Raw genomic sequence first — 10,416 nt, 5'->3', positions numbered from 1 at the left:
TTCCTCCCCATGTGCAACACCTTGCACTTATCAGTGTTAAACCCCATCCTATTCTCATCCGCCCACCGTTGCAACCTGTCAAGGTCAACTTGTAGCTTGATGTAGCTTGTAGTTGATGACCTGCTGATTAGGGCACTATGCTGGGAAGTGAGATGTAAATTCAAACCCCTGCTGGATGCAAGGGGTCTTGAATCTGGCCTCTCACTCCCAGGACATATGCTATAACCTCCAAGGTATCGGGCTAACAGGCTGAAGGGCCCTCCCCTTCCTCCTCCATTTTTTTGTGGGCAAAGGGATTTGCATGCAGTCTGTGCAAGAGGTCCAAAAAGGCCAGAGACACAGCTAAAGTTAGCTCTGTAAGTGCCGCTCACCTGACTAGTGGTGGAGCTGGCTTTGGGCCCAGATTTGCATGGACAAGAAAAGAAAGCAGTTGTACTGGAGGTATTTTGTGATTACAGCATTGATTATTAATGTAGTATTAGAGCAGCTAATATTAATGGGTTATACTCTGGGTCACTGAGCTAAAAAATTATGGGCTAATTTCTTGTCTGGCTCTTATACTCATTGCACGCAGTTGGACCAGACAATAATCTTACTTACGCTGGGATGAACTGAAAGCAATGTTATTGACTTTGACTTATAGCAATAACACTGGCTCCTGAATCTGACCCTGAAGAATGGTCCCATCTCTAGATGGGAAAAAATCTGCTTGTTTTTAGTAGAAATGTGAGCTTGGAAATGCACAGGAGAATGCAGACTTACAGAAATCAAAGGATCAGGTCCAACAGAAGGGCATGGCAGGATAACTGTGGCATTACCCAGATACAGTAGACATTCTGACACCTTTATCATGGGTACAGGACTTTTGTATGTGTTGTTGCCATTAATTAAACATATGGTAGCAATGAAAAGCCCCAGTTCAAACTGGGACCTATTTGTGCTAGGAGCTGTACATACACTGCAAAGGGAACAGCCTCCTGGAGGATCCCTTCCTGAGCCTCCCTTACTGAGGGAACAACCCTGGAGAATTTATAATCTAATTTAAAAGCCTGGCTCTACCAAGGATAGAATGAAGTCCAGGCTGTTTTAATTATTTTTTTTTACATTACTGGGTATTATCAAAGAACATCACCCATGAACCTCTCACAGTTCTTGCTTATATAAACTTGCAAGGAAGTCAATGAGAGCTTGTCTAACTGAAGACCAAATAATACCAAAGCTACAAAATGTTAAGACACTGGTGTCCAGAGATAGATAGCTAACTCTGTGTTTTGACATTTAGACAAGTGACCCAATTTTCAGAGATGCTGAATATCCACAACTCTGGAATGGGTCACAGAATACTATCAACATGTCTTACAAAAACAGTCTTTCCCTCAGTCTCCCCAGGGAAAGTTAAACCTGATACAGCCCTGTAAAGCCACATAGAAAAAAAATTGTAAACCAAGAATTTACTCATGGCAAGATTTAAAATGCCCTTGACTGCCTGGTAGGTTTATGACAAAAATACCACAGAGAGAACTTGCCTGCTTTAGTTTGCTGGCATAGCTCAAGGAAAAAAAATATTTCCTTGAGTACCATCATTAAAGTTTTGCATTCAGACTTTTCACATTTATATTTCAGTATTTTATACTAGCATCTGTGTGTATAATTGATAAACAACCTGCTCAAAAAGTCCTTGAATATCAGAAAATTCAGATTTTCTTGTGGTAAGCTTTAAACAATCAGAGCGAGAGATTGTCATTTGGGATTTTACTGCAAGACAAAATGAGAAACAGGGTAAACCAAACAAGCCAAGTGCAGTTCTTCTGGTATTAATCTATAACAATTCTGTTGGAGTTAGAGCAACAGATGAATTTGGTCCAAAACATTGTTTTGTTTTGTTTTGCTTTGCTTGGGAAAGTGGATTATGTATCACTGATCAGATAGTTGCTTCTCTGTCTATAGAACATGTTCATTGATACCATAATAGTACATATCACTTTTGCAGACCTTCTAGACAGTGCTGAGGAATCAATTTTTTTGGTAAACTTTGAAGGCTTGATCCTATAATGGGTTAGCAGGCAAAACTCCCACTGAATGTCTCCCTATTTAAGGACTATAGGATTTGGCCATGCCTAAGCTCACCATGTGCCAATCTCAACGACATAGGAAGATACTGCACTGAAATGCAGCCACTGCTGGGGTGGAATGCTGTGGCTAGGTAATGGGTCACTGTAATACCATAAAACAAATTCAAATCGTAAGTACACTCCTTGACAGTTGTATCTGTAGGGAAAAGGTAGGTCTGAGGAAAAGTGCTTCATAAGAGCATAAGAACTGCCATTTACTCGGTTAGACCACAGGTCCATCTTGCCCAGTCTCCTTTGATTGGTTCGTTCTAAGAATGGGAAATATTGAACATATTTTGCATAACAGGGAGTTTTATAACAAGATTTTCCTTTCTTTTTAATGGAAGCAATCTAATACTTGAAACCAGAATCTCAGTGAGCATAAATAGAGTAGCTCTGCTGATGTTGCTAGCCCTATGCAAATTTACACCAACTGAAGATCTGGTTGTCTGTGCTAAGAGAAATCCTTGCAGCAAAACAGACCCCTGAGTAACATCAGCCTAACAACAATGACCTCTTTCATAACGTTTTGGATCAAAATTCCTAACTGAATGCTTCATGCCAGGCAATGTATTATAATCTCCACGCTGGTCCCTTTATCTCCATTCAAGCCACAATTATGAATGAAATTAAGTATAACAACTAATCTAAGCATTAAATTTTATATTAAAAATATAACCAATAGAAAGCCCCTTCCAGGATGGTTTCAGTCATTGAACATGTGCTCCTACGGCTGTTATAAACTCACTGCAGTTGCCTCAGGCTCCTTTAATACCCAAAGTAACCATTATGTAATAATGTGTCTCATTGTTAATTATTGCCCAGCTTGGTATAATTTAACACTTGAGAAATATTTGAAATCAGAAACAATCTTTTTAAAGAAAGCAAAGCTTTAACTCAGTTATTACTGAGTAAGCCAAATGATGCACAGGCTGTTAGAGTAATGAGGCAACACATGTCAGGTATGAACTTCTTTGAAATGACTGAAATACTTGAGACAAGAGTCTACCCTCACTGTTTTCTTTGCAAATCCATTAAAAATACTGGGTCACCTGGGTGTCATGGACTGTGTCTACATGAAATGCTACTACGCAGTTGTTCCTTTACTGAAAAGGAAGTAAAATAGCATTGACCTTGTCAGGCAAATCGTGCAATGACATAAATAGGGCCAAAGTTTTCTCCTATTTAACTCTAAGAAACCTCACTGAATCCATACAACTCTTTGAAATGACATCAGAAGAGATGCGTAAATGCCAGATTATTTGTTTCAAAATAGATAAAATCGTGTCATCATTACCTGTATTTCCAAAATGAATGATACCCAGATCTGTTCCTTCCTATCTCCACAATATTCCTCATTACAAAGCAGATTTCAAATGAATGATTGATGCCTGGAAGCATTTAGCACAAAACATTTGTCTAATAGGCTGTTTCCTATTGGCTTGCATTTGAAATCCACCCCTTATGTTTAGGGGTTTTTTCCCTGGTATGCAGCTGGTTATCATAATACGTAAGATAGAAGTATTCTTCCAAAATATAACTTCAAATACATGAACAATTTAATTGTCTAGGTAGAGTAAGCCCATAATTAGTTTTGAGAATATCTGCCTTCAGAATAATTCATTGTCTGTCCAGTCCTTTCCTTTGTCAATCCTTGATACAATACTATAACTCCATAATATGGCTACTTAAATCTCACTCCAAAATTTACAGAGGAATAAAATATCCACTGCAGGAAGTCAGACATGTCCAGTCCTCATGGAAAAGTCCTTCTAGGGTTTAGTAGAAATTAAACAAGTCTGTACAGAAATTATTCTAAAAATATTACAGCAGCGAACAGGAGAATTATGCCCTCCTGCACGCTTTAATATGTGTTGTCTTACAAATTCCACAAAACAATGATCTTTCTCTGCAGAATTCAGTAGGACTTTCAACACAGACCAGTTTGCAAATGTATTGCTTAGAGCTCAGTTCTGCCAAGCTCTGAGCACCGTTTGAGAAATACAATACAGCCTCAACTTCAGCTGTCTTCCACAGAAACTGCAGATGCTGGCATTGCTTCACTGGGTGCCCACCATGCAGGATTAGACTGTGGGATAACCCAACACTAATCTGTTCCTTAAATCATCAGTCATTACAGTGCTATACAATAGACATTAAAAATGGCATCTTAAATAGTAATCATCTTCAAGACTATAGTGAGTGGAATGAAATTTCATGCAGCAAATGTATTCTAACCAAAAATACTGGGCTCTGAGAAGCCTACACTGAATTTTTTTAAATGTATCACCATAAGCTATATAAACAGAACTGGATATGAAAGGTGTATCAGAACGTGGCAAGAGAATACTGTACATCCAGAAAATGGCTGTCAGTGGGAGAAAGGCATCAGAGTCAAGGCAGATCAATTGTTTTTGGTAGGATGGAGCTTAAGATGAATATTGTGGAAGATTTACAGCTTAGTGTTTGGGGAAAACTTCATTTCCATTGTTAGCTTGGATAAATCAGCGGTGCTCCATTGGCTTCCATGGAACTGCACTGATTTACACCCGCTGAGAATTTGGCTGCATGTATTTCATCAAAACAACTCAGCTGGTACAAAAGAAAAGACTTATATTGCAAGAGTATTGAAAAGTGCAAAAAAGCAACCTCACCCTTCCAGGGAACAAAATAAAAATATAGCCCTTGTAATATAGTACTTGAATAATCTTTTCAGTCTTTCCCAAAGGGAAAAGTAGTCTCTTCTACATGAGAAATGCTACGTATTTGTATGACTTGGCAGCTCAAGAAAGAGGTTGGAATCACATTTTTTCAAGAGGTGTGAAAGGGGCTTTTTGTGCAGTGTTCCACCCACTTACTGCGAGATATGCCATGTCAGTGTGGATTTCTGTTCATATCCTATTCTAGCTATAATTTTTCCCACATGATAAAGCATCCTCCTATGCCCGATATGAAGGGCTAAATTTCACATGCAGAACCGCTGATGCAAAGCCACTGAAATAAATAGGGCTGATTTTCCTTTCCTTTATATCTGTATCAAGTAATTCCACTGAAGGTAGTGGATGAAATCCTGGCTCCATTGACTTCCATAGCATCAAGATTTGACCCACTACAGTTAAGCCAGTTTAAAAATCTGTGTGAAGGGAAAGAATCAGGACTCATGAGCTAGATTCTGATCTTCTTTATAGAGGGGGAAATTTGTACAGTAATAAGTTCTCTGAATAAAGTGAAGTTACTTCAGCTTTGCACGGGCATCTATGAGGTCAGACAGCAGTTCAGAGTGAGCACAGCTGGGTTGTACAGATGTTTCTTAGTGAAGAATTCAGCTTGAAATTAGGTTTCCCCTCAGCCTCGTGCTCATCACAATCTACATTTCAAAATGTTGATAAATCGCTAAGTTTATTAGATGTCCTTTGGGTCATACTGATGAGTTCCATGAATCTGGATCTCAAACATCACTAAAAAGAAAATGTAGGAAAGCACACATGGCTCATCAGAATGAACCAACAGCACATGCTAATTACAGCTGAATGCCCAAGGAATTTAGCTTTTTGTACTCACAGGATGTTTGCATATAGCCCAGGATTTCTTCAAACGGATCTGTTATTTGAGGTTAATCAATTATTTGTTCACTTTCTGCATTAATCACAAAAAAAGTTCACTTCAAGTATTTGATTTGCTGTGCTGGAGCCCTGTTCATTTGGAAAAATCATGTGAACTACATGTCATATTTCTGCTTCTGAATTAGCGTGTGACTCTTACACCAGGAGAAGGGCTGGAAGGAGCTACCAGGGCTTTTGCTCTCCCAAGATTAAGCAGAAGTTTAGAAAGAGGTTTCACATAACCAGGATAAAGGAATTTAAAATTTTTCCCTTTCTGGGCCATGCAAGCCTTGCCCAAGGCATCATTCCTAGGAAAATTAGGCTGCTGCAAAATTTGCTGGCTGGGTGCAGAATTTAAATAGAATTTCCTCTTGTCCCAGTTACACAAAGTGGGACTTGCCTGTCTCCTGTCACCTACACCCCTGCACATGAGGAGCAATTCTGTTCATTCCAATGAAATTCACCCTTTCAGAGGAGGATCAGGCCCAGGAACTCTGGGCCTGCCACGTCCTTCCTGTCAGATGTGTGGTCAGAGCCTCGAATGACTTCCCTAATTGCCTCCTATTCCTAGGAACAGCCCTGGGGGTTGGGGACCTTCGCTGCTGTGCTAAGCAGTAGCTCATCCCATATAAAATATACTAGTACTTGTTCTGCTGTGAATAACTGAGGAAGTGCAATTAAAATTTGGGTTTTGTGAGTGTTCCTGTGATTAAAATTGGATCACTGAAGTGTTTGCATAAAGCGAATACCAGAAGGTTTGTGAGCATAAGAGAAGCAAAGCCATTTGTAAACTTGAGCAGCTAAGCACATGTGGAAATATTGAGAGGCATTCACCCGGTTCTGATACTAATATTGAGCAACCAAAGAAATCATCTGCCTTTTAACTGTGAGCAACTTCACTCAAGGATGTTCACTGCTTTAAACTTTCTGGGTCTGATTCTTCATTCTCCTAGAACAGTTTTATGGTAGTCAAACGTTGCTGACTATAGGGGGATAAATGTCACACCATGGAGAACCATTCCTTTTGGTAACAATGCTGCAACTTCAGCATACAGATTTTCGTTTTGCAGTGCATGGGACCAAGCACACAAAGTACTGAAAGTTTTCCTTTAAGGCAAGGAGAAACATTAATTCCTTCTGCTCTCTTGAACTTGGGCCCTTTTATTTTATGGCTTGAAAATCATGTGCCCAAAAATGAGAATGTTCAGTACATTGGGAGTGTCCTCAAAGTCATGCTGAGCTCAGGTTTAAGGCACAAGGCATTTGAAGCATCCTGGAAAATGTAAGGGTATGCTCACTGGTAGCTTACATTCAAATTAAAGTTTATTTAACTTTGCTTTATTTATTTAGCAAAAACTTGATAAAAAGAGATTGAATAATTTCATATAGTTTTGATGACAAATGTGTTTGGTCTGTATTCAAACACTCCCCTTCAATGCTCATAGCCCAAACATTCCAGCATCAAGCCAGTGCAAGAGACCCAGTAGGGGAACTAACCATAAGGTAAACTATTATCTAAAATGAATGCAGCATTTTTACAAGATAGAAAAGTAGACTAAAGGGATCAGTGATGAAAAATAAATTAGAATTTAGAAATTCTTGTGGTTTTCATAGTCCAAGATGTTATTAGTAACATAGACCAAGACATTTGTTTTTATAAAATTACAAAATATGATTTTAAGCCTAACAGTGTGTCTGTAAATAAAAGAAATGCACACTCCCAGAAATTAAGAAGGGTCTGTCTTCATTCAACTTCAGACCACAATATTATAATTGTTGCAGTTAGTGCTGACAGTCTCCTTGGCACTATGCACAGGCACAAAATACTGGTAAGTCCCTGACCCAAAGAACATAGAAGTAAAAAAAATCAGTAAGCAGGGAAAGTCCAAAGGAATAAATAGGAGTTATATTTACTTTATTTTTTAAAGATTTTTTTTACTAGCTTAGTTTTATTAACTCATTTCCTGTGGAAATCATAAAACAATTGAATACTTAGGAGAAACTCAAATAAGCTAATGTTATTTCATTATTTATGTACTGAATTTAGAAGGAAAATACAACAGCAGAAAACAAGGGAATGAATAAAGATGTTTAAATTAGTGCCCAGAAATATGGTCCAACAGCCAAGGCACTAACCTGAGCTTGGGGAGGTGGGGGATCGGTTCCCAACTTTGCCACAGATCCATGTGTGTTCACCTGTGCAGAGGACGATGAGTCCCCCCATCACTGCCAGCCCAGTCACCTTCCATGGGAGCTCAGGACAGGAAGGACTTAATGGAAAAAATAGGTTGCCTGCTAGGTCTTCCCCTGCCTTTCTCTTGCCTGTCGATTTGGTACTCCTACCATCAGAGGACCTGGGAAGAGACAATGTTCCAGAAGCAAATGAGTCTCCTTTCCACAAGAAAGCTATTTTAGAGTCACCACCCAGACCTGGGATATGATCTGACCCAGTATTAGTTACGGCTGGAAAATGTCAGCTCCATGAAATAAGATGAGGCCTCACTAGAAAGATAGAAATTGTTTATTAGACATCATTTTTTAAAGACACAGACATAACACAGCACACACTAGTGTTTTGGTACCAAATTCCAGGCTTGAGAAGAAAAAGTAATCCTTTGCCCAAGTGATGTAAGGAGAGAAAGAACTAAAATGTGAATTCTCCTCCTTAAATGGTTAATAAAATGAATGCTTGCACCCTACCCTTCCCCAATCAGAGAAGGGAGCTCTTCCATCATCACTACCATAAAATTAAAATAGATCTTCAGCTCTCAAGTAATGGCATTGCCCTTCCTCGTTGTCCCCCAAGCCACATTAGGGCCAGGATTCTGGCTGGCCTTGTGTGGGTTTCTGAGTGTGGTAAGGCGTGCAAAGACGCCCCCCGCCCCCCCAGCACCCCCTCAACGCTCTGTGCATCTGCCCAGGGTCTGCCAGGAATGCGATGCAAGCAGGCGGAGGGACCTCATGCTGCACTATTTCAACAAGTGATCCATCTTCCCCAGAGCCCACAAAGGGACCAGCCAAAGCAACCGTTAGCTGCGTGGCTCCCAGAATCCTGTCACTGGAGCTAGTGACTACAAGCCCCAGTCTGGCCCTCAGTACTACGCTGGGGGAAACACTGGTGGGAGGAACGGGAGTCCAAGCCAAACCTTGACTAGACCTTTGTGAAGGTCTTTTGGACTACATCCCTTTGGCTGACTCCTAGATTTATCATATTTTTCATGGATTTATCATGCCCTGTTTCCAGAAGCAGCTGTGCCAGTAAATGTTTTTTGTCTTCCACAAAACCACACACCTTGGTAAGAATGACCAGTGAGCGTGAAGGAAAGACCTCCTTCTCCTACCGGTTACGTGAGACCTACACCAGCATAACTATTGACTCCAATAGGTTACTCCTGCTTTACAAATATATGGCTGCATCTACATGAGCAGCAGACTGCAAGCACTGAATGACTGCACCAGCATTACTGTGCAGTACTGTCCCTACACGGCTTTTTTCGGAGGCTACTGAGCTACTGTGCAGCAACTCATTGCTACTGCACAGTACCGCATCTTGTAGACAGTCCTATAGGTAGAAAAATAATTAGTCCCACAGATCTGGGGAAGGTGATTGAAGGGAAACCTAGTGGTGTCTTCATTCAGTGAGAAGCCTAAGCACTGCTGACCCAAAAAGCTGTCTGCCTCAGCACAAGCATGAATAGCCAAAGCCCACGGTGCTAAAGGAGAGCAGGGTTTACATATTGCAGCAGCAGCAGCAGCAGCAGCATCTAAACATACACCAAGGGTCGGAAATGAACATTTCATAAGCTGGGTTGAAAAATCAATACATATAATGGCTACTAGACAACGGAGCTGAACTAATGAAACACATTGTTTGTTATTGATGAATAAAATCGGTCTAATACTGGAGACCAGGTTTTACTCTCACTGTTTTCAGTGGAAACCCATTTAAAACACCTGGTCATCATGGGCATGGCTACACAACACTCTGCTGCACAGTCGTCCCTTTACTGAAAAGGAAGTAAAATAGCATTGACTTTGTCAGGCAAATGGTGCAATGATATACATGGGGCCAAAGTTTTCTCCCCCTGAGCTCTGAGAAACCTCCCTGAATCATTACATTCGTTCCTGGGTCTTCTTACATAAGCAAGAGAGTAAAACTTGCTCCAATATAATGAACCTAAGAGCAAGATATTTGCCTTGCATTTTCTAGCTGAGATCCCTGACCACTCATGTCATGTCTGGATCTCTACCCATCCCAACTTCTCCGGCAGCCTTTTTTACCAGGGTAACAGGGCGGAAGAGCTGGGGGCAGCTCGAGAAGAGTCATTCTGCATCCAGTGAGATGGGCCGGGGCAGATCAGCTCTCAGAGGACGTGTCTGATCTTTAATCGCAGCGTGTGAACTCTGCTCCCCAGGCCTCGCGTTTGTCTTCATGAACAAAACCCGACCGCACATGATGACACAGGGATGGGGTGGCCATCACAGGAGGTGCCTGTCCTGGGTTTGATGACAAGGTGCCCGAGCCCCCCTTGCACTAGGGAGGCTGACAGGGGAGAGGCAGAGTGCCCCCCCATCCCCATCCCCATCCCCATCCCCATGGTCTCTGTCTCCAGTGGCAGCCCAGCTCCCCCCACTCGGTGTTTTGGAGGAAGGGGAAGGTGTGAAAAGCTGAAAGAATCGGCGCTACTTTTGCCTGCATGCCC

Source organism: Crocodylus porosus, unplaced genomic scaffold, assembly GCF_001723895.1.
Source record: "Crocodylus porosus isolate Cpor-Errol unplaced genomic scaffold, CroPor_comp1, whole genome shotgun sequence".
Taxonomy (NCBI): Eukaryota; Metazoa; Chordata; order Crocodylia; family Crocodylidae; genus Crocodylus; species Crocodylus porosus.
Note: the sequence above shows the minus strand (reverse complement) of the source record.